We start from the raw sequence: 24,822 nt of genomic DNA, 5'->3' as shown, positions 1-24,822 counted from the left end.
CATATTGCATTATTTGTTTCAGAGGTACAGATCTGTGATTCAACAGTCTTGCACAATTCACAGCGCTCACCATAGCACATACCCTCCCCAATGTCTATCACCCAGCCACCCCATCCCTCCCACCCCCCACCACTCCAGCAACCCTCAGTTTGTTTCCTGAGATTAAGAATTCCTCATATCAGTGAGATCATATGATACATGTCTTTCTCTGATTGACTTATTTCACTCAGCATAACACCCTCCAGTTCCATCCACATCGTTGCAAATGGCAAGATCTCATTCTTTTTGATGGCTGCATAATATTCCATTGTATATATATATCATATCTTCTTTATCCATTCATCTGTCGATGGACATCTTGGCTCTTTCCACAGTTTGGCTATTGTGGACATTGCTGCTATAAACATCAGGGTGCATGTACCCCTTCGGATCCCTATATTTGTATCTTTGTGGTAAATACCCAGTATTGCAATTGCTGGATCATATGGTAGCTCTATTTTCAACTTTTTGAGGAACCTCCGTACTGTTTTCCAGACTGGTTGCACCAGCTTGCATTCCCACCAACAGTGTAGGAGGATTCCCCTTTCTCCGCATCCCTGCCAACATCTGTCATTTCCTAACTTGTTAATTTTAGCCATTCTGACTGGTGTGAGGTGGTATCTCATTGAGGTTTTGATTTGGATTTCCCTGATGCCGAGCGATGTTGAGCACTTTTTCATGTGTCTGTTGGCCATTTGGATGTCTTCTTTGGAAAAATGTCTGTTCATGTCTTCTGCCCATTTCTTGATTGGATTATTTGTTCTTTGGGTGTTGAGTTTGGTAAGTTCTTTATAGATTTTGGATACTGGCCCTTTATCTGATATGTCATTTGCAAATATCTTCTCCCATTCTGTTGGTTGTCTTTTGGTTTTGTGAACTGTTTCTTTTGCTGTGCAAAAGCTTTTTATCTTGATGAAATCCCAATAGTTCATTTTTGCCCTTGCTTCCCTTGCCTTTGGCAATGTTTCTAGGAAGAAGTTGCTGCGGCTGAGGTCGAAGAGGTTGCTACCTGTGTTCTCCTTTAGGATTTTGATGGACTCCTGTCTCACGTTTAGGTCTTTCAACCATTTGGAGTCTATTTTTGTGTGTGGTGTAAGGAAATGGTCCAGATTCATTCTTCTGCATGTGGCTGTCATTTTCCCAACACCATTTGTTGAAGACACTATCTTTTTTTCCATTGGACATTCTTTCCTGCTTTGTCAAAGATTAGTTGACCATAGAGTTGAGGGTCCATTTCTGGGCTCTCTATTCTGTTCCATTGATCTATGTGTCTGTTTTTGTGCCAGTACCGTACTGTCTTGATGATGACAGCTTTGTAATAGAGCTGGAAGTCTGGAATTGTGATGCCGCCAGCTTTGCTTTTCTTTTTCAACATTCCTCTGGCTATTCGGGGTCTTTTCTGGTTCCATACAAATTTTAGGATTATTGTTCCATTTCTTTGAAAAAAGTGGATGGTATTTTGATGGGGATTGCATTGAATGTGTAGATTGCTCTAGGTAGCATTGACATCTTCACAATATTTGTTCTTCCAATCCATGAGCATGGAACGTTTTTCCATTTCTTTGTGTCTTCCTCCATTTCTTTCATGAGCATTTTATAGTTTTCTGAGTACAGATCCTTTGCCTCTTTGGTTAGATTTATTCCTAGGTATCTTATGGTTTGGGGTGCAATTGTAAATGGGATCAACTCCTTAATTTCCCTCTCTTCTGTCTTTTTGTTGGTGTATAGGAATGCCACTGATTTCTGTGTATTGATTTTATATCCTGCCACTTTACTGAATTCCTGTATGAGTCCTAGCAGTTTTGGGGTAGAGTCTTTTGGGTTTTCCACATAAAGTATCATATCATCTGCAAACAGTGAGAGTTTGACTTCTTCTTTGCCAATTTGGATGCCTTTGATTTCTTTTTGTTGTCTGATTGCTGTGGCTAGGACTTCTAATACTATGATGAATAGCAGTGGTGATAGTGGACATCCCTGCTGCGTTCCTGACTTTAGGGGGAAAGCTCTCAGGTTTTCCCCATTGAGAATGATATTCGCTGTGGGTTTTTCATAGATGGCTTTTATGATATTGAGGTATGTACCCTCTATCCCTATACTCTGGAGAGTTTTGATCAAGAAAGGATGCTGTACTTTGTCAAATGCTTTCTCTGCATCTATTGAGAGGATCATATGATTCTTGTTCTTTCTTTTGTTAATGTATTGTATCACGTTGATTGATTTGTGGATGTTGAACCCACCTTGCAGCCCAGGGATAAATCCCACTTGGTCATGGTGAATAATCCTTTTAATGTACTGTTGGATCCTATTGGCTAGTATTTTGGTGAGAATTTTTGCATCCATGTTCACCAAGGATATTGGTCTGTAATTCTTTTCGATGGGGTCTTTGTCTGGTTTGGGGATCAAGGTAATGGTGGCCTCATAAAACGAGTTTGGAAGTTTTCCTTCCATTTCTGTTTTTTGGAACAGTTTCAGGAGAATAGGTATTAATTCTTCTTTAAATGTTTGGTAGAATTCCCCTGGGAAACCATATGGCCCTGGACTTTTGTTTGTTGGGAGATTTTTGATGACTGCTTCAATTTCCTTGGTGGTTATAGGTCAGGTTTTCTGTTTCTTCCTGGTTCAATTTGGGTAGTTGATACATCTCTAGGAATGCATCCATTTCTTCCAGGTTATCTAATTTGCTGGCATATAGTTGCTCATAATATGTTCTTATACTTGTTTGTATTTCTTTGGTGTTGGTTGTGATCTCTCCTCTTTCATTCATGATTTTGTTGATTTGGGTCATTTTTCTCTTTGATAAGTCTGGCCAGGGGTTTATCAATCTTGTTAATTCTTTCAAAGCACCAGCTCCTAGTTTCATTGATCTGTTCTACTGTTCTTTTGGTTTCTATTTCATTGATTTCTGCTCTGATCTTTATTATTTCTCTTCTCCTGCTGGGTTTAGGCTGTATTTGCTATTTTTTCTCTAGCTCCTTTAGGTGTAGGGTTAGGTTGTGTATTTGAGACCTTTCTTGTTTCTTGAGAAAGGCTTGTATTGCTATATGCTTTCCTCTTAGGACTGCCTTTGCTGGATCCCAAAGATTTTGAACAGTTGTGTTTTCATTTTCATTGGTTTCCATGAATTTTTTAAATTCTTCTTTAATTTCCTCGTTGACCCATTCATTCTTTAGTAGGATGCTCTTTAGCCTCCATGTATTTGAGTTCTTTCTGACTTTCCTCTTGTGATTGAGTTCTAGTTTCAAAGCATTGTGGTCTGAAAATATGCAGGGAATAATCCCAATCTTTTGGTACCGGTTGAGACCTGATTTGTGACCTAGGATGTGATCAATTCTGGAGAATGTTCCATGCACACTAGAGAAGAATGTGTATTCTGTTGCTTTGGGATGGAATGTTCTGAATATGTCTGTTAAGTCCATTTGGTCCAGTGTTTCATTTAAAGTCTTTATTTCCTTGTTGATCTTTTGCTTAGATGATCTGTCCATTTCAGTCAGGGGGGTGTTAAAGTCCCCCACTATTATTGTATTGTTGTCAATGTGTTTCTTTGCTTTTGTTATTAATTGTCTTATATAATTGGCTGCTCCCATGTTAGGTGCATAGATATTTACAATTGTTAGATCTTCTTGTTGGATAGACCCTTTAAGTAGGATGTAGTGTCCTTCCTCATCTCTTATTACAGTCTTTGGTTTAAAATCTAGTTTATCTGATATAAGGATTGCCACCCCAGCTTTCTTTTGGTGTCCATTAGCATGGTAAATGGTTTTGCACCCCCTCACTTTCAATCTGGGGGTGTCTTTGGATCTAAAATGAGTCTCTTGCAGACAGCATATTGATGGGTCTTGTTTTTTAATCCAATCTGATAGCCTGTGTCTTTTGATTGGGACATTTAGCCCATTTACATTCAGGGTAACTATTGAAAGATATGAATTTAGTGCCATTATATTGCCTGTAAGGTGACTGTTACTGTATATTGTCTGTATTCCTTTCTGGTCTATGCGGCTTTTAGGTGCTCTCTTTGCTTAGAGGACCCCTTTCAATATTTCTTGTAGGGCTGGTTTCGTGTTTGCAAATTCCTTTAGTTTTTGTTTGTCCTGGAAGATTTTTATCTCTCCTTCTATTTTCAATGACAGCCTAGCTGGGTATAGTATTCTTGGCTGCTTATTTTTCTCATTTAGGGCTCTGAATATATCATGCCAATCCTTTCTGGCCTACCAGGTCTCTGTGGATAGGTCTGTTGCCAATCTAATGTTTCTACCATTATAGGTTACATGTCTCTTCTCCCAAGCTGCTTTCAGGATTTTCTCTTTGTCTCTGAGACTCGTAAGTTTCACCCTTAGATGTCAGGGTGTTGACCTATTTTTATGGATTTTGAGAGGGGTTCTCTGTGCCCCCTGAATTTTGATGCCTGTTTCCTTCCCCACATTAGGGAAGTTCTCTGCTATAATTTGCTCCAATATACCTTCTGCCCCTCTCTTTCTTCTTCTTCTGGGATCCCAATTATTCTAATGTTGTTTCATCTTAATGGTATTGCTTATCTCTCGAATTCTGCCCTCATGATCCAGTAGTTTTTATCTCTCTTTTTCTCAGCTTCTTTATTTTCCATCATTTGGTATTCTATAATGCTGATTCTCTCTTCTGCCTCATTTATCCTAGCAGTTAGTGCCCCCATTTTTGATTGCACCTCATGAATAGCCTTTTTGATTTCGACTTGGTTAGATTTTAGTTCTTTTTCTCCAGAAAGGGGTTCTCTAATAACTTCCATGCTTCTTTCAAGCCCAGCCTAGTACCTTTAAAATCATGATTCTGAACTCTAGGTCTGACATTGTACTAATGTCTGTATTGAGTAGGTCCCTGGCAGATGGTACTACCTCTTGTTCTTTTTGTTGAGGTGATTTTTTCCATCTTGTCATTTTGTCCAGAGAAGAATAGATGAATGAGAGAACAAAATGCTAACAGGTTAACAACGTCCGCAGAAAATATACTCTAAACAAATCAGAAAAGACCTGAAACCAGGGGAAAATAAAGGGAAAGAAAGAAAAAAGAAAGAGAAGAAAAAGATAAAGATAAAAAAATAACAAAACAAAAAAACAGAATATGATCAGGCTGGTGCATAGATCAGTGCCACACACTAGATTTTGGGTGTATTTTGGTTTGTTAGAAGAAAGTGCCTCCCAAAATTTTAAAGAAAGAAAGACTTATATATGTACAAAATAAGGGTTGATACGATGAAGGGATGGAATATGACTGTAACGATGAAAATTATAAAAAATTTTATAAAAGGAATTGATAAGTTTTAAAAAAGAAGAGGATTTAAAAAAATAAAAGAAAGAAAAAGGGGAGAGAATGTGATCAGGCAGGAGACTAGAACAAAGCCATACACTAGAGATTTAGGGTATATTTTGATCTGTTAGAAGAAAATGTATCTCAAAATTTTAAAGAGAGAACAACTTATATATATATGCCAAATATAAGGGCAACTACTATGAAGGGATAGAATATGACTCTAAAAATGAAAAATAAAAGTGTTTTTTTAAAAAAGGGATTGTTAATATGTTGATTGAAAAAGGGAAAAAAAATTCAAAAAAAAAGTTAAAAAAAATTAACTTTGAAAGACTAAAGAATCATGGTAAAAAAAGCCGTGAATTCTATGTGCAGTGTTCCTCTAGCGCTGGAGTTCTGCCTTTCTCATTGATCGGTAAACTTGGTCTTGGCTGGGTGTTCGTGCTGATCTTCTGGGGGAGGGGCCTGTTGCCGTGGTTCCCAAATGCCTTTGCCAGAGGCGGAATTGCCCCGCCCTTGCCCATCCGGGCTAAGCAATCTGCTCGGGTTTGCTCTTGGGAGCTTGTTTCCTGCAAGCTTTCAGTACAGCTTTGGAGGACGAGAGTGAAAATGGCAGCCTCCTAATCTCTGCCCCGGAGGAGCCGAGAACTCGGGCCCCGCTCCTCAGTGCGCCTCCAGAGGAAAGCAGTCAATCACTCCTGTCTCCCCGTTCTCCGGCCGCACTCCGTGCTCACCCAGCCTGTGACCAAGCGTTTCTATCTCTGGCACCCGACTCGGTGTGGAGTCTCCAAACCCAGCAGATCCCTGCAGTGCACTCCCTCGCCGCTCCTCGCAGGGGAGGAAGGGGAGTCTCCCCGGATCTGCCGCTTGTTGGATCCCTGCTGGAGGAGCAGTGGCCCGACTGTTTCGCCTATCACAGTTTATGGCAACCCCGAGCTGAGAGCCTGCTCATCAGCTCCGGCTCTGCAGCCGGCTTCCCCGCTCCGATACCTGGGAGCTCTGCCACACTCAGGCTCCCCCGGTCTTTCTGTGACCCCGAGGGTCCTGAGACCACACTGTCCCGCGAGGGTTCCACTCCCGCTTTGCCACTGGAGTGATGTCCCTCAGTGGAGCTGACTTCTAAAAGTTCCGATTTTGTGCTCCCCGGCTCTATCACTTGCCAGAAGCGGCCAACCGAGGCCCCCTCCCCCACCGTCTATCCTCCCGAATATCACCTCGGATTCACTTCTCCGCACGTCCTACCTTCCAGAAAGTGGTCACTTTTCTGTTCAGAGAGTTGCGGCTATTCTTTTCTTCGATCTCCTGTTGAGTTCGTAGGTGTTCAGAATGGTTTGATCCCTATTCAGCTGAATTCCTGAGACCAGACTAAATCCAGGTCTCCTACTCCTCTGCCGTCTTGCTCCGCCCCCAGAATATATAAACACTTCTTACAATGCAACATTCAAAACACATATGACCCAATTAAATAATGGGCAAAGCATTAAAATTGGCATTTCTCCAACAAACACAAATGGCCAACAAATTCATGAAAACACACTCAAAACCATTACTCACTGGGGAAATGCAAATCAAAACCACAGTGAGATGCCACTTTACCCCCACTAGGATGGCTAAAGACAAAAAGATAGTAATAAGTGTTGGTGGGAATGTGGAGAAACCCAAACCACTGTTGTGCATTGCTGGTGGGATTGGAACATGGTGCAGCCATTTTGAAAAACAGTTTGGTAGTTCCTCAAAATGTTAAATATAGAGTTACCACATGACCCAGTGTATTGGTCAGGGTTCTCCAGAGAAGCAGAACCAAGAGGATTGTGTGTGTGTGTGTGTGTAGAGAGAGAGAGAGATTTATTTTAAAGAATTGTCTCATAATTGTGGAGACTGGAAAGTCCAAAGTCTGCAGGTAGGCTGGCAGGCTGAAGACCTAGGGAAGAGCTGATGTTGCAGAGCAAGTCTAAAGGCAGTCAGCTGTCAGAATTCCCTCTTCCTTGGGAGAGATCAGAGTTTTTTTTTTCTTAAGGCCTTCAACTGATTAGATAAGGCCCACTCACATTATGGGAAGATGATCTGCTTTACTCAAATCTAGTGATTTAAATATTAATCTCATCTAAAAAATACCTTCACGGCAATATTAAAATATGTTTGACTTAATATTGGGTACCATTGCCTAGCCAAATTGGTCCATAAAATTAGTCATCACACAGTAATTCCTCTGCCAGGTATATATATCCAAGAGAATTGAAAACATATGTCCACCTATATCCAACTATAGTTGAGTGCTCTTACCAGCATTATTCATAATAACCCAAAATGAAAACAACTCAAATGTCCGCTAACTGATAAACGGATAAACAATAGGATATATATTTGCAGTGGATTATTATTCAGCCATAAAAAGGAAATACTGACACATACGACAATGTGGATGAACTTTGAAAACATTGCACTAAGTAAAAGAAGCCAGGTAGGAAAAAAGCCACATAGTAACTGATTCCATTTACATGAAATGTGCAGAATAAGCAAATCCAAAGAGAAAGTTGGTAAGTGGTTGCCAAGGGCTGAGGGGAAGGGGGAAATGAAGAATAACCACCAATGAGGGTGGGGTTTCTTTTAGGGGTGGTGAAATATTCTGAAATTAGACAGTAGCAATGGTTGCACAACTCCATAAATGTACTAAAAGTCATTGACTTATGCACTTTAAAACGGTGGATTTCATGGTATATGAAATATATTTCAATAAATTTGTTAAAAAGATACCTAAGACTCCAAGCATATGTGTCCCAGCTACCTAATAGAAAGAAGCTGGGGTTGCTTCTAAAATGCAGAATGTATGCTGAACCCCATAAATGAAGAGTTGAGGGGGGGATTTGAACCACCGTCTGCCAGGCATATTTTGTGTCTCAGGAACTGTGTCTATATCAGCTCATTTAATCATTCTTTAAAAAAAAAAAAAAAGCCTTACAAGTTAGTTTTCATCCCTATTATTTTCTATTGGGAAACTGAGCCTTTATTTAAATTAGTGGCCAAAGTCAGTCAGCCAGCTAGTTGGGATTGGACTCGGATCTGTCTGACTTCAGGCTCACTGTCATCCTTTTGCACCACACTGCTCCTGGTGGAGAAGCCCTTTCCCCGGCTGGACAGAGACCACAGGGACTGCTGCTCAGCATGCTGGGCTGGTTGTTCCCAGGGGCGGAAGGGATGAAAGGCTGAAGGATTCTTTTGGAGAAAAAGCAAAGGAATTAAATACAAAATGGAGATTGTTACTTTTATGGTAAAGAAAACAGGTCTATTTTTTTTCGTTATAAGAGTGCCCCAGAGGGCCAACAAAGAAAGTGACAGGGAGAGAAAGGGGACAGCAGGATCCATGACAGCAAAAGGAAACAGAACCCAGGAACATGAGGGTAGAGCAGGCTCTCATGGACCACTGAGAGAAAAGAGTGTCCCCAGAGCAGTCAGCTGACTTGGTGAGAGACGTAGCCATGTCGATGGTGAGTTTAACCAGAAGCCAGGTGGGAATGTTTCTGAAGCCAAAATAAAAGTCCTTTTCACCTCGAGTCTAAACTGTTACCAAAGGAGGTCACCCTGGGATGCTCTAGGGACCCAGTACTGAGGCTGTAGACAAAGTGAACTCTTTTAGAGTTCATTTCTAGCAGAAATGAACCTAGGGTCTGGATTCATAGGGGACTCCTGGAACCCCTCCCAGAATGTGGAAATACGTTGTGTGTATGCATCTTTCTCTGGGGAGAAAGTCATTGGGTTGTTAAAGGACCTGTGGCAGGAGGAGGTTTTAAAAAATTAGTTTAGATGTTCTCTGAAAGTGCCAGGCTAATTTTCTGGCTGTGTGGTAGATTGTGTGAAATGGTCTGGCACTCCTAATTTTTGGAATAAAAATGAATTCTTAGTGAATGATCTCACTGCCTGCAGTGCTGTCTGAGTCTGTCCTGGCATTTGATAGAACTTGTTAGGGGATTAGGTAAGACAGGATGTTGGTACATTTGAGGTCATTAAACCAAGAAAGGAAGGAAAAAAAAAAGAAATTTTGCTAAATATATTGTGGAATTGAACTAAATGCTGCATAGCTGAGGGACGTTCTTTGTGCTCTGTGCCAACACTTTTAAACCCTGCTTAGAAACAGACTGGAGCAGCAGAGACAGCTCCATCTAGATGCAGCACGTTGGTAAATGCCTGTCTTTCCAAGAAATACTGTTTTACTTGTCCTTTTATGGAGGAGGCATGGAAGGCTGTGATTTCCTGGGTTGCATAACATTTTTGTAAGCAGATACAACTAGTATAGAACCTCAAGAAAACAAAGGCTACCTTTTCACCCGGCGACCAGCATTCTCGGAGTTCTGGTTTCAAGACTGGGAGAATAATGGAGAATATGTCACAGAGAACCTACTATATGTGAAAGGTTTTGTTAGATGAAATGTAACCCCCAAAGTTTATTTTCTGTCTTTTCCTTCTTTTGGGGGGGGGGCATTCTTGAATCTCATTTTGAATTTACTATGCAGAAAACAAGATTTTTTTTTTAAGTAGTCTCCACGCCCAGAGTGGAGACCAACTCAGGGCTTGAACTCACAACCCTGAGATCGAGACCTGAGCTGAGATGAGTTGGACGCTTAACCGACTGAGCCACCCAGGCGCCCCAGAAAATACTCTTAAAAATGTATTGGATGAGTCAAAGTGATGGTTGCACAGCAAAATTAATGTACTTAATTCCACTGAACTGTACACTTCAAGATGATTAAAATGTAACTTTTATGTTTTGTATGTCTTATTGCACTAAAAACACATATTGGATGATACAGAAGGAAAACCATTTACCTTTTGAGATGGGAATTCCAAGTATCTTTATATGTTAAGTATAAGCCCTTTCCTCTGTGTGATATTAGTGTGTAAGTAATAGGCAAAAGCATATGGTTCCAACCCTGCGCCTCACTCGCCAGCCGTGGGACCTGAGACTTGTATCCAACGCAGATGATAAGCCCTCCCTAAATGCTGCTTTCCCCTTCCCATGCTCTCCTCACACCACAGTTTCCTCATCAGTAGAAGGAGGAGGTGGATGAGAGACTATGGACTCTGAGAAACAAACTGAGGGTTCTAGAAGGGAGAGGGTGGGGGGAGGGGTTAGCCTAGTGATGGGTATTAAAGAGGGCATGTACTGCACGGAGCACTGGGTGTTATGCACAAACAATGAATCATGGAACACTACATTAAAAACTAAGGATGTAATGTATGTAATTAACATAACATAATAAAATTTTTAAAAAAAGGAGGAGGTGGAATTCCGTGATCTCCAGGGTTCTTTTAGCCTGCTGATCCATGCTTTGTGAAACAAAAATAGGTCAGATCCATCGGGACAACCGCTGTCCCCTGCGTTTACACACAGCAGCTTCTGCCACTTCTGACTTTCGCTCTCCTCAGCTCCCTATTTTTTTTCTTTTCCTCAGCCTGCAAAGAATCATCGTAAGCTTAGAAAGGGGAATGAGAAGGAGAGAGGATTGAGGTGGCCCAAGACAGAGGGCTGGGGTGAGGAGCCTGGCTGTGGGCGTCAGGATGGGTGCAGTGCCTACACTGCAGCAAGACTGGAGTTGGCTCTGAGCGTGCCGTGTGGCAGTGGGTACCGTGGGATTCAGAGCCACAGCCCCAGATTCACTGAAGGGTGTATGACCACAGCAAGATTCAGCACAATTGATTTTTACACGAGGCCGATGGTGGCAGGAACGTAGAGACTGAAGATCCAGAGAGAGAAGCTGAGTTTGTCCTGTGAGGAAAGAGCAGCAGGAAACACAGCCCATGTAGGGGAAGAAGAGGATTTTGAGGGTGCAGATGGCAGCCGGGGGGGACGGTGCAGGCAGGTGTGTGGCCAGAGTCTCCAGTCAACCCCTGCTGAGCTGAAAGCAGATGAGATCTGGCTGGAATAAATCCAAGCGTAGGTACAACTATGTGCTGAGTCTCGTGAGTCCTCCCAGCAAGTCATCCAACCTGGGGTGATCCTGGGGACTTTCAGTGCCAAGCGGAAACTAAAAACACAGAAGCCAGTTACCATGACAATAGCAGTGGACCAGGTGAGAAATGATGGTGCCTTACGGGAGTAGAGATGGAGAGGGGTAGACAGACTGGAGATAGAAGTTGAAGGTAGAATCAATAGCACTTGCTAATGGATTAAATGTTAGGAAGGGAGAGAGGAAAAGCTAAGAAATCTATTCTAACTCTTAGTTTTTTAGCTGGAACAAGTGGTTCAATGATATTGCCTTTTCCTAAAATGGTTTTTCATGCCCCTGTTGAACAACATATGCCTCACCTGTCTTCAGGGTCCTTGGCCAAACTTTTTGCAGCCCTCAGACCTGCAGTGAGCTCTATGTGGACCTTGCCAGCCTCGCTTGAGGACAGCCCACCAACACCTTGCCTTGTGTGAGACTCGCTTGGCACCCACACCTGTGCAGCTTGGAAGTCAAGGGGCACCTGCCCCTGACAGGTGAGGGCAACAGGAACTTGCAGTTCCCAAAAGGGGTAGGACTTTGCAGGTTTTTCTGGCTGATAAATGAGCACAGGCAGAGCTGAAGTTCTCAGATAAGGGGAAGGAAGCAAATAGCCTAGACCAAGTATAGAACCTGGGAGAAGTCAAGACACTGTTGGCCCATCCAAGTTCTCAAGAGACTGCCCTTCACTAAGTTGACAGGAAGCCCCAACAGGCATACACATCTGCATTCTTGCAGATGAACTTAGTCATTGACTGTGTGATTTCATGGATGATCTTTGACATAAGGATGGAAAATATGGTACTTGAACCCTAAATGGCACATCAGAGCCTGCTTCGGGCATTGCCCAGAATAGTGATGCTCTTCTGAGATTGAGACCCAGAGTGAGATACCTCATGTGGTGTTTTCACTGCCGTGTCCCATGACTAAGGACAGGTATCCTGTGCTTTAATTCACCTTTAGAGAATGATCTGGGTCATTTTTTAATAAGCTACCCGGTAGTACTTTTATTTAAAGAAACTGCAATAGAAAAAAATTATTTAAGTCTAATTAATTCTAATTTAATTTTAATGTGTAAAATATAATCGTTTTAGTACTAACAAGTTAATTAATTCTTTTTATACAAATAATCAAATTGCTGTAGGACCCGCAGCTTTGTCAGGTTACTTTGACATTTTACTGGTAGCCCGTGGAAGATTGATCATGTTTCCTTTGGGAAGAGGGATGTAGTCGCCCCAAATTATAGTGGATGGTAGTGTTGCTTAGGAAAGGGGTTGACTTTAGAGTCAGGCAGACATGGATCCAGATTGCATGTCATCTCCTCTCCAGCAGTGTGACCTTAGCCAAGGCATTTACCCTCTCTGAGCCATGGTTCTCTCATTCATCATGGTTCTCTCATCTGGCAGACGAGCTAATAATACCTGTAAAATTCCTAGCGTAGTTCCCAGCACAGAAATTTTCAGCAAATGGAACTTACTGTTACGATTATGTGTAAATACAGGCCAGTATTTTTTTTTAAATATAAAGCCTACAGAAACCCCCAAAGTATTTCAGGTTGTGTATTTTCAACACTCGTTTTCTTTTTGGCTTTTTCTTTTCTGAATTGTCAATGGCAAGTGGTTCTGAAATAGCACCATCTTCTTATAAGAGAGGTAAACATCTGGACAAACCACGATATTTTGGGAAGATAAACATGTTGAATATCAAAGAAGTGAATTTTCTAGCTTTCGTTCTCCAACCAGAATAACTTGGTCCCAGCACCTGAAATGTGTAAGTGGAAACTTTCAGAGACATTTTCATCTTAATTTTCTCCATCCTGTCTGAAATGGCTGCGTCTTTCTGTGTTGTAGTAAAAAAAAAAAAAAAAAAAGCACATTTCCTTGCATCACCTTACCATGCCAGTAGAGCAAAACACAAAAGCCACAAGATCTATGATTCAAAGGTCTTCTGCCATATACAAGTGACTATTTAAATTGCTTGAAATGTAGTTTTTAAAAATTCATCTCTGTAGTTTCCAAAAAATTAACCCCTTTCTTTTTAAAGCCCTTCTGGCCATAAAATGGTGTGTGACTGCTCTATTTAGTGTTTCTGAGTATGAATAAGGATGCCAGGGCCACTCTCAGTTTACATGTTTATTGCTAAAGCTGTCACCAAATTTTTAGTAGTATTTTATGTAGCATGGGGCCAGTGGAACATTTGAGATTTGACCTTTTCTACAGGTGATAGTCTCTAAATGCATTTTGTACTTTTGGAACTAAGTTTTGAACTCTTTTTGCTTTGTTTTCCCAGCACTGTAATTTATCTTTCTACTCAATCCAGAGAGAAAAAGTGATGGGAATGTGCCTGTGGGTGTGTGTATAGATGTGTTAGAGTCCTTTATTAGCCCCCAAAATCAGTAGTCCAACTTGGGGCAGGGGACCAGAGTGGCATTTTAAGGCTGGGAGATCAGGTTGGCTCAATGGTATCATCCAAGTACAGCCCTGCTGGGATACTGAGCAAAACCCACTTGTTTTGCTCAGTGAGTATTTTGCCTCAAGTGATAATACAGTGGAGAGAATTAACTTAAAAACCCTGTATCCCAGAGTATGATGTCCCTTGTCCTTTTAAATTTAGGCAAACCTGGATTCAGGTTCAAACAAGAACCTTAACATAAACCAATTCTCAATGTTTTGTTTTGTTCTCTTTGTATCACTCTAAGTTTCAGTAAGGTGAGAAGAGGTGGTGAGGATAGGGAAGAATTGACAACAGAAGGACAGGGGAGGCAGTTTTGGAAATTGGAAAAGCATTAAACCAAACCAGTTTTATGTTTCTTAGAATTTATGTTGTTAGTGTTAGGTTTGCGATGTAGATAAAAATACCTCCACCTGTAGTTTCCTGGGGAAAAGCAAACAAGGTTTTGCTCATCACATCCCATTAAAACCACTAAGAAAATCTTTGCTAGAAGTTGAATTGTAGAGACAAAGATGCAATCAGCCTCACTTATACAAGAGGTACCTTCTAGAAAACCTGATCATTTCACTGCTAATTGGTATAAATGTTCCCTTGCCTGCTGCTTGCAGCTCGAGATCCACTTGTACTTTTATGATTGTTGCTGTAATTAAATACCATTTACTTTTTCTTGGGCTTAAGAATGCAGGTCCCTCTGACTTTTTCTCTTAAGTAAATCTATGTTTGTGCAAGAGGGAAATACTTACAGATAATTTCCCATATCTGGGATATGTTACTTTACTTGTAAGTGAATGAATAGTAATCATTCAACTATCTCTTTTTAAACTTTCCCCAGCTTCTCTAACAGTAACTATGAAGAAATGAAAAAGCTGTGCTTTCATGCTTAGTGTAGCATTACCATATCTACTCACCCACCTTTTCCTAAGCACAGTCCTGTGAACCACTTCAAGGCTTTGTGAGGTCTTCAGAAGTCAATCTAGCTGAGAAACACCATGAGGGCAGGAAGTGTCCATTGCTCTCATTCACCATTGTTTTAAGACACTTAAATGGTTCCCAGCACCCAGGAGAAGGCCAGTAAAAACTTCCTGAATGGGTGTTGGCCAGGGGGCTTCTGGGGTCTGAAGTATGTACAAGAAAACTAGTATGTAAGGCGGCCTAGAGCTGCAATGTCCAATAAGGTAACCAGTAACCATGTGTGGCTATTTAAATTGAATTTAAATACATTAAAATTAAAAATCAGTTCCTCCGTTGCCCAGTTGCACTTATTGAGTATTAAGTACTCAATACCCATATGTGGCTGGTGGCTGCCATATTGGACAGCACACATACTGAACATTTTCATCATCACAGAAAGTTGTATTAGTGCTGGTAGAATATCATTAGTAGAGACCTAAGTCGGTGGCTCCAATCTTTTTAAAGTGAAATTCCCGTGTGACCATGGTGTGTACTCATGATCCAAATGTAGCCCTTTCACGTCTCTCTCCCCAACACTGTAGGAATTCAGTCAAGGAAGGTGGGTGGCCCACAGAGGGGGCTGGCTATCTCTTTGAAACTGAAAGCCAAACAACAGTGGGGCTGTTAGCAAGACTGACATTATGGTGATACAGACTTACTTGACTATACCAGTTAGTATGTGAAATATCTGTACCAATTAATAAAGAGCTGATGTTTCAGGCTCCTCCAGTACCTACTTCCTGTGGCCCAGAGGCCCTGGCCATTCAGCTAGTGTCCTCCACCCTCCCCTTAATCCAGCAAAATGAGTCAGCTAATGCCAGTCCCATCCTGGGGGCTGGGAGACTGCTCAGGGAACCCCTACCCCAGCACTGGAGGCCTCAGATTGATGGGTGCTGCACTTAGCCTCCAGGAGGGACTGCTCCCAAAGACTTTTTCTAAGGGAGGCCTTATCACCACCATGGCTGAGTCCCAAATCACAGAACCATTGGCTTCAAGAAGACCTTAAAATCATCTCATCCTACCCATTCATTTTACTGAAGGAACAAGTCACAGAGAGTCACCCGGCCAGTTTGTGGCCAATTTAGAGATAAAACTTGAATCTCCTAACTTGGTACTTTTTTTTTTTTTTTTTTTGCTACATCTTCCTGTTGTCAGTTTCCTTAGCTATGAAATGAGGATTAATAGCTTTATGCCTCAGAGAGTTGCTAGTAAAAAGAATAATGATACCCCACATTTTACATCTGTCTTATAGTTTGCAAAAACCCTTTTGTATACATTCTCATTTCATCCTCCCAAGAACCTGTGAGAGGTGTTAGGCTCGGAGGCAGCGAATGACCTCCCCAAGATAACAAAGCTGCTGTGATAACAGAGGTCTCAGTCTCTTAGGGTTTGGGAAACTATAAATTCTTTTGTAAATGTAAGATAACATAACCACATGGTATTACTAGTTTTTAGCTTGTGGTATTTTGCAGTTCAAGATTTAGTGACATTGAAAGTGGTAACTTTGTTCAAACGACGCATTTTTTTTTTTACTTTGATAATGTGCCAGTTGCACAGACTTTGGTTCAGCATTAAAACAGAAGTGGGCTGCTTCGAAGTGTATTTTTAAAATGAGAGAATCCAAATTTGTAATTAGCTTTAGAAATGTTAGTTGTGCAGTTTGAGTATATAAAGAGCTTCTTGTAATCATTTCTGTTATTAGTAGGTGGCTTATTTTATTTTTTGTATTTTCCCCTAAGCAATTAGGCATTTTTGAAAAACAAAGTATGTTCTTTGAGGGGTCATTTCCTCTATTACTGCTTTTATTTTTCACATCCTATAGTCCTAGTATACTTAGAAAATTAGCTACATATATGATTGTGGCAAAGAAAAATCATGTAGGAGCCATTCTACTCACTTGACACCTACCTGTCAGGAGAATGTTATTTAAATTATAAAGAGATGCCACAGTGAAGGAAATGATTCACTTCTTGATACATCTTTTGTCTTTTGGTCTTTTGATCATTTTGATAGAAACATCCCTTACTAAGATAAGATTATTGGGAAGATCAACTTGACACACTCCCAAAATAAAATGGGATTTCTTGTGTGTGTTTCTTTGTTTCTCTCTCTGAACCTCAGCCATATTATAGAATATACTACATTCTACTATGGAGAAATTGAGTTATAGATAAGGAAAAGAGTGATGTTATTTTCATTCTATATAATAAAGAAGTGTCTCTTCAGTTTTCTCTTACTAGCATATAAAAATGATGGCATTCTCTACACCAATTATCCTATAAGTTTAAATAAATATAAAGGGAAAAGAGAAAGAAAAATTATTAGACAAAGCTATAAATGGAAAGAAACTTGAGGTTGTAAGTCCTGACGTTATCGTTACCAATTTATAGTCACATCTGGGAAGAATGTGTTTGTGTGTTTGTTTTTTGAAATATATATTATGTGTGTATCTTCGTGTCTTCTCTGCATGTACCCTGTTTTGTGTTACAGAGCAGACTCCTATCATACTCTAAGAGATATGGCCTCCCTCCTGTACATATAGGACCTTCAAAGTGTTTATTATTATCTAGAGTTTTCTTGGATTTTATTTATGTCATTTCCGCCCCCTGCGTTGTGTAGATGCTGTAGGGGGTGCTGATCAAAAAAACATAAAGGTTAAGTTTGTGGTTTATAACCAGACTTGGAGTCATGGTAATAAGACCCTAGGCTTGAATAGGTCTTTGAAACTCCAAACTTCTAATTCCTCCATACTTACTAGGGTAGAAGGGTGACTGATGAGTGAGCACATACTTACAAACTTTGCAGCTGCCAGTTTTTAAACCAGTGCACTCCACAGTAAATGAGAGAACGCACACAACAAACCCAGGACCAGAGTTGACACATCGTAAGCACTCATAAGGGTTAGCACTCATTATTATGAGCTTGTCTGATTTGATTTTGTCTTCACATCTCTTTCTTCTCCCTAATGGCCATGCTGAGTAGCAGCAAAATGTCCAAGAAATACAAAAACACCAAAAGGAAGAGAAACACAAGTCCTCAGTAGCCTAGAAACAGAATTTATCAGCCCACAAATAAATAGCATCTGATCATTTGTCTTCCCATGATGATGTGTGAATTATTTCCATACCCACCCCCATACCTTTTTCCAAGTTAAGACCCCATGGACGAGTGACAACTGCTCCATTGCTCAGATCTGATTCAGTCTGCTTTAATGAGGTTCCACTTGATGGTAAACTCATATTAATCCCATTCTCTCTTGTTATGTGACAGACAGTGAGCTGTTCACTGTCTTCTGTGTAAGAAAAACAAAAATAAAATCTCCTAAGTATGATTATCATTGATTAGAGCTTTGTTACAATGTCTGAGATACAAGTGTATTTTTTCCATGCCTATGATAATGTGGATAATTAAACAAATTAACCAGGCACTCATGCTGTTAGGAGTGTAAATTGGTATAGCTTTTCTGGGAAATCATCAAGACCCTTAAAGATCAAACCAGTTGACCCAATAATTCTTTTTCTAGGATATACCTAAGATAGTATTCAGAAATTCAGACCATGTGATATTCAAATATGTCCCTCACAGTGTTATTTGCATTAACAACAACAAAAACTATAGTTCCCAAAATGAAATCATTACATAAAACTTTTTTGGGGGATATAATATTACATAGCCATTGAAAAACATATTTTTGAAGTGTTTTTAATAACTTGGGGAAATGCTCACAGTCGTTTAACATTGAATGAAAAATAGAAACAAAATTCTTCGGGCACCTGGGTGGCTCAGTCGGTTAAGCGTCTGCCTTCGGCTCAGGTCATGATCCCAGGGTCCTGCTCTGCAGGGAGCCCCCTTCTCACTCTCCTTCAGCCTCTGCCTCTCTCCTTGCTTGTGCTCTCTCGCTCTCTCAAATAAATAAAATCTTTTTAAAAAATGAAAAAAAAAGAGAAAACTCTGAGTATTTTTGTGTATCTGAAAAGAATACTGGTCCACACTCTTTATTCCCAATTCTGAATCCAAAAGCATTCCAAAATCAAAAGGGGTTTTTCTGTAATTTCTCTGGTAGAAATACCTGGCCGGAACTAATGTGAGATTCTGTTTTATCCAATTTAATAAGAATATGCATCTGTTTTGCTGCAGAAATATTATGAAATATGGCTGCTCCAGACCCTGATGGAATATTATGTGATAAATGGTTGTTGCACCAAAATAGTTTTAAAATCCAAACAATTCTGAATTCTGAAACATTCTGAAGCTCAGGAGTTTCAGTTAAGGGGTTGTGGAACTATACAACAAAATATCATTGGTGATTTTTCAGTGCCGAGGTTATAGTTAATCTTTTTTCTTTTTTTAAATTTTATTTAAATTCCAGTTAGTTAACATGCAATGTTATCTTAGTTTCAGGTGTACAATATAGTGATTCAACAATTCCATACATCGGGCGCCTGGGTGGCTCAGTCGGTTGGGCGACTGCCTTCGGCTCAGGTCATGATCCTGGAGTCCCGGGATCAAGTCCCGCGTCGGGCTCCCTGCTCAGCGGGGAGTCTGCTTCTCCCTCTGACCCTCCCCCCCTCTCATGCTCTCTCTCTCTATCTCATTCTCTCTCTCAAATAAATAAAAAATCTTTAAAAAAAAAACAATTCCATACATCGCCGACGCTCATCGCAATAGTGCACTCCTTAACCCTCTTCACCTATTTCACCCATCTCGCCGCCAACCCCCCCTCCCCGGTTTATTCTCAACAACTAAGTCTGTTTCTTGGTACTTTTTCTTTATGCTTTTCCATATTTTCCAAATGTTCTACAATAAGCATGTATCAATTTATCATCGGAAAAAAGTACTAAAAATAAACATTTAAGGCATCAGAGAATCGTCTCATTTCAGTCAGAATTCCTGAATTTATCATTAGCTTCCTGCATCTTCCTGGTACTGCAGGTACACGTGTCTCTTAAGCCAAGGTGCTTTGGTTTTTTGAAAGAAAAACATTCACGAGGTTGGACATTGACCCATCTCCAAACTGCTTTTGGGTTCAAAAGAGACCCCCAGTTAGGGATGCTCACCTTCAGGAAATACTCACGGAATAGGGTTGAGCCCAGGCATTAATCCTATGGGCTATTTTATCATATTCTGTTTATGGTTAGCAGGATGGCAGGAGGGAGGGAGAAACCTTAAGGCGCAAGGTTTACTCTGCTAATGGACAGCTCTTCCGCCCCATTCAGGTGGACACTCACTGACCTGTCACAAGGTTACTCTGCAAAGCTTTGGGGTCCATGCCTGAATGGATTGCTGTAGCCTTCTCATCTCTCCCTTCGCCCAGTTCCCTGCATCCTAAGACTCGAAGCCAGCACAGAGCCTGGAAAAATTACATGTAAGTTTTGACCAAGGTTTCTCTTTCCTCAAACCAAACAATGGTAAGAATTTTCTTAGGTGATAATAGCAAGTAGCCTAAACCCGCATGGGTTACGTTTCTTTTAACAAAGTATCTTGAAAATTCTAATCAAGGAAGGGAGCAGGGATTAGAATCTGCATATTGGAGGCTCCTTAATTCAGTGGATCTTTAACTTGCATCAGAATCACCTGGAGTGCTTGTTAAAGGACAGCTTGCTGGGCCTCATGCCCAGAATTTCTGATTCCGCAAACCTGGGGCAGGTTGGGAAGGTGCTGTGCTAACAAGTTTCCAGGTGATACTGAGGCAGGTGGTCCGGGGACTCCACTTTGAGAATCACTGCTTTAATTCCAGTGTAACTGAAAGGATGAGCGACAAAGGGAGAAAAATGTATTAAATATTCAGTATGAAATGCCACTAAAGTAAGCTATTTAGTGCTTTACTGAATATATTGACTCATCTCTCAAGAAAAGAGAGTTTTAAGGTCCTCTCAGCACCGTCACATTTGAAAGTCCAGCCAAGTAGATGCCGTTATTCTGTGCCAACTTTAGAGTCAATAGTAGCAGTCATTCTTTGCCCTTGGATTTCAACGAGGGTGACTAACTGCCCTGTATGAGGCGAAAATGACAGCTACAGTCCTTTTACGGGCACGCTCATCATGTTTTTAGATACTCATAAGGGAAAATCCTTTTTTCTCCCAGGTTGAGAAATCTATTGCTGCTTTTCAAAGTGAATTCTAGTCTTATCTTTCCTCTCATACACTTAGATGGGACTTGATTTACAAAACACATGTGGGGAGAGAGGCGCATCTCTAATAAATAGTCCAAGTCATCAGGTTTTTGTGGGGTTTTAAGTTCTCAGGACTGACATAGTTTGAGGATCAGTGTTAGCTTTGGAATAAGCCAATCACCTCTCCGCTGAGGACAAGAACAATTTATTCCATGTTAATGGAAAAAAGTGGAAGATTTTGGCTCGACAAATATGCATTTGGATATATGTGAGCATACATGCAAATGTACATATGTGCCTATGAATATATATGCATTTTGTATATTTCTAGCTTTCATTGTAAGAATTTTAAACATTTTTCTTTTGTTTCATTGAGTTGGTGTGAGTATAAAAATAGGATGAGTGATGCTGTCCAGGAAATGTATGAGAAATTTCTGGGCATTTTAAACCTGTGGATAGCATTGTGTTATAACATTTTACTTGGTATGGTAAATGTTCATTCAGAGTAGCTCTTAGAACATACAGTTCTTTTATTAGAATTGAGAATAATCGCTGTTAATAAAGCAGTTCCAAAGCAGACATAATGAAGGAGCTTATCTATTGCCTACCCATTGGCAGAGCCAAAAATCCTGGTTATCGATTTAAGTGCGTGTATTTAAAATGAAAATCACAGAATCAGATAAATTAGGCAAAAAAAAGTGTGTGATGAAAGGTGTGAAAGAGTTCTGTAAGAAACTAATCCAGAGCTGTCTTCTGGGCACTGCCCAAAGCCTAACAGTGCTGTGAAGAGGGCTGATAGAGTTGAGTGATGTAATCATGTATTCTTACTCCACCCTCACAAACTATAACCTCTCTGTCAAGCACTAATTATTCTGCACAGCATTCTTGGAAGCGAGGTTTTCAGTGTATGAAGCATCTTCACCAGGATATGGAAGAAGTAGGTTGGATCAAATGCTCCTTAATCGCCTTCCTGCTTTGGCGTCCGTGAGTGTACGTGTTTACACCTCAGGTTTTCCTGTAGGGATGACCTTTAATGTCAGTCAGTTTCATGAGTACAGGCTGGGGAGGGAAGAAGGCTGTTCCGACACCCAGGGGACTCGCCTCAGGTGACTCGGCGCCGAGAGCTCCTGCCAGATGCAGCAGAACCTGCCTAGGTCACTCCCTGCCATCACTGCGCGCCTAGAGCATCTCTGTAAAAGTACCGTGCTTGTGTGGGGACAAGGGGCATGGGAACCTTCTCTCCTTTCCACTCAATTTTGCGCTCAACCTAAATCTACATTAAAAACTAAAGTTTGCTGGGGTGCCTGGGTGGGCTCAGTTGGTTGAGCATTTTGCCTTCAGCTCGGGTCATGATCCCGGGGTCCTGGCATCGAGCCCCATATTGGGCTCCCTGCTCAGTGAGGAGTCTGCTTCTCCCTCTCCTTCTGCCACTCCCCCTGCTTGTGCATCTCCCTCTCTCTGTCAAATAAATAAATAGAATCTTAAAAAAAATAAAAAATAAAGTTTATTAATAAAAGAAACTAAATACCAAACAGTATGACAATTCTTCAAAAAAAGTAAACCTGGAATTACCATATGATCCAGCAATTCCACTTCTGGGTATGTACCTAAAAGAACTGAAAGCAGAGACTTGGACAGACGTTCCTACAGCATTATCCACAATAGCCAAAAGGTGAAAGCAACCCAAATGTCGATCAGCAGATGAATGGATAAGGACAATGTGGCATATACATACAATGTGGCATATACATACAATGGAATATTATTTGGCCCTAAAAAGATACGAAATTCTGACACATGCCACAACAGAGATGAACTTTGAAGAAACTAAATGTGATAAGCCAGATGCAAAGGGACAGATGTTGTATGATCCCACTTATATGAGATGTCTAGAGTTGTCAGGCTTATAGCCAGAAAATAGAATGATAGGTGCCAAGGTTTGGGAACAGAGGGGAATGGGGAGGTGGTGTTAAATGGGTAGTTTCACTTTGGAAAATGAAAAAGTTCTGGAGTTGGAGAGTAGCGATGGTTGTACAACAGTGTAAATGTACTTAATGCCACTGAATTGTACTCTTAAAAATGCTAAATGTTGGGGTGCCTAGGTGGCTCTGTCGTTAAGCATATGCCTTCGCCTCAGGTCATGATCCCAGGGTCCTGGGATCGAGCCCCATATCCGTCTCCCTGCTCGGCGGGAAGCCTGCTTCTCCCTCTCCCACTCCCCCTGCTGGTGTTCCCTCTCTCTATGTCTCTCTCTGTCAAATAAATAAATAAATAAAATCTTTAAAAAAAATGGTAAATGTTACATATATTTTACCCCAGTAAAAATAAATAATTAATTAATTAATGTTTTTTTTTTTTTTGAACTGACTACCAGAGCTCACTTTCCTTCCAAGAATGCAGTGCAGAACAACTCATCAGTGCTTGACAAGGTTGTTATAGTTTGTGAGGGTGGCATGAGAATTGATGGCTGTGTCCCTCAGACCTCCCTCAGCCCTGATTCTTTCCCCTCACCTTTTGGGCAAGGGCAAGGGATCTACGGAATGTGTACTTCAGTCTCAGGGATGGGTTTCCTCTCAGGGCAAGGACACGTTTGTCAGAAACTACCAGAGCAATTTGCCATAAACAGCTGTAATCGCTACCAAATGCCACTGACACATATAGGAAAGCTGTTTCATTGTGATGGAGGAGTGTGTACCTACCTGTGCTCCTGTAATGGGACTGCTCGGTTCATCTGAATTGTGTGTTCATGAATGAGTCCAAGTATACAGTGCCCCATAATGCACGGGGTTATGGCACTGTGTGCATCGCTGGGGCACATACCAGGTCTTCATCAGTGTGGTGGACGCTGAGGCACAAACCAGGGAATGTGGACTTGATTATAATATAGCCACCAACTGAAGCCTAGTAGAAAAAAGGGAAAGCTATGGAAGAAAATTAATAGCAAATAATTCGCCTGCAGCGGGGCCTCAGATTATTATAAGGCCTGTTTTACAGACTCCAAATGAAATATAATTTACCTCTCATCACCAAATCACTGTCACATTAGGTGTTAGTGTAGCTGTAAATCGCCAGACAGTTTAGTGAGTCCTGCAGTTCTGTGAGGAATATGCAGGATTGAATTTATTACTAGGTTAGTCTCTTCCGGCCCTACTTTGGGGAGATTTTGCTTTTTATTCTGTGTTTCTTGAAAGCTGGACTTGGAGAACGATCAGCAGATTCTCATGAGACCCAGTAGCCAGGCTTTCTTCCGACCTCCTGTACTACGTTCAGGGCCTGCTCTTGGGTCTGACCAGGGCTTGTAATTCCTGAAGAGCAGTGCATAAGGACTTATAGTTCCAAAAAGCTCAGAAACCTCTGTCCTAAATTATCCCACTCCCTCTTAGGAAGGAGGAAGGAATAATCAGAATAACCAAGATTATTTGTGTGTGTGTATGTATGTATTTGGTTTAAGGAAAAGGTATCACCAAGAAAGAGAGAAAATAAAGCCGTCAATGTTAAAGTACAATATGTATGAGTCAGTCCCATCATTCCTACCCAGACTTTTCAAACCTGCTTAGAAATAAACCCTCTAGGTGATAGAGACAGGGCCAAGTAAAGGTTTGAGCTGCTAAGATATCAGAAACTGGAATTAAAGGTTTTTATAGAAAAGAAAATCCAGGGCAGCGAGTCAAAGGGAGAGAAGAACAAGTGTTTATTCATCCTTGACATCCACATGTGGCTGCCTGCACCGTAAGCTTGAGTTGAAATGACATGGCTATAGAATCAAATCAAAATAGATTCAGCCCCATGAGTTCAGAGACCATGATTTTTAGATGGACACACTGACACAGGTTTCCCCCAGAGAAGACGAGCAAACCAAGTCTCCCAGGTGGAATGACATAAGGTAGAGAATACCAACAAAGATAGACCCTTGGGGCCTCCCCTTGTAGGCTCTCATGTTTCCTAGGAATCAAATTGCCTGGTTCCAGACACTGACTTCATGTTTAGTGATGGCTTAGCTACCTGGAACCCAAC

General features: G+C 41.0%; 1 protein-coding gene across 6 annotated transcripts in view; it reads left to right on the top strand.

Annotated features, from left to right (window-relative positions):
- The window catches only part of BACH2 (BTB domain and CNC homolog 2), a 361,400-nt gene that overhangs the window by 190,671 nt on the left and 145,907 nt on the right, over positions 1 to 24,822 (top strand). For 2 of the 6 annotated variants that reach the window (XM_025862674.2, XM_025862697.2), the window contains one exon: positions 19,913 to 20,061. The exons of the other annotated variants lie outside the window; for them this stretch is intronic. The gene's annotated coding sequence lies outside the window, so the exon portion shown is untranslated. The remainder of the gene's footprint in view (positions 1 to 19,912; positions 20,062 to 24,822) is intronic. 6 annotated transcript variants of the gene reach the window in all.

The sequence above is a fragment of the Callorhinus ursinus genome, unplaced genomic scaffold (assembly GCF_003265705.2).
Source record: "Callorhinus ursinus isolate GAN/ISIS: 27379988/994484 unplaced genomic scaffold, GSC_fseal_2.0 scaffold6, whole genome shotgun sequence".
NCBI classification, from domain to species: domain Eukaryota; kingdom Metazoa; phylum Chordata; class Mammalia; order Carnivora; family Otariidae; genus Callorhinus; species Callorhinus ursinus.
This window is presented reverse-complemented; position numbering and strand designations above follow the sequence as displayed.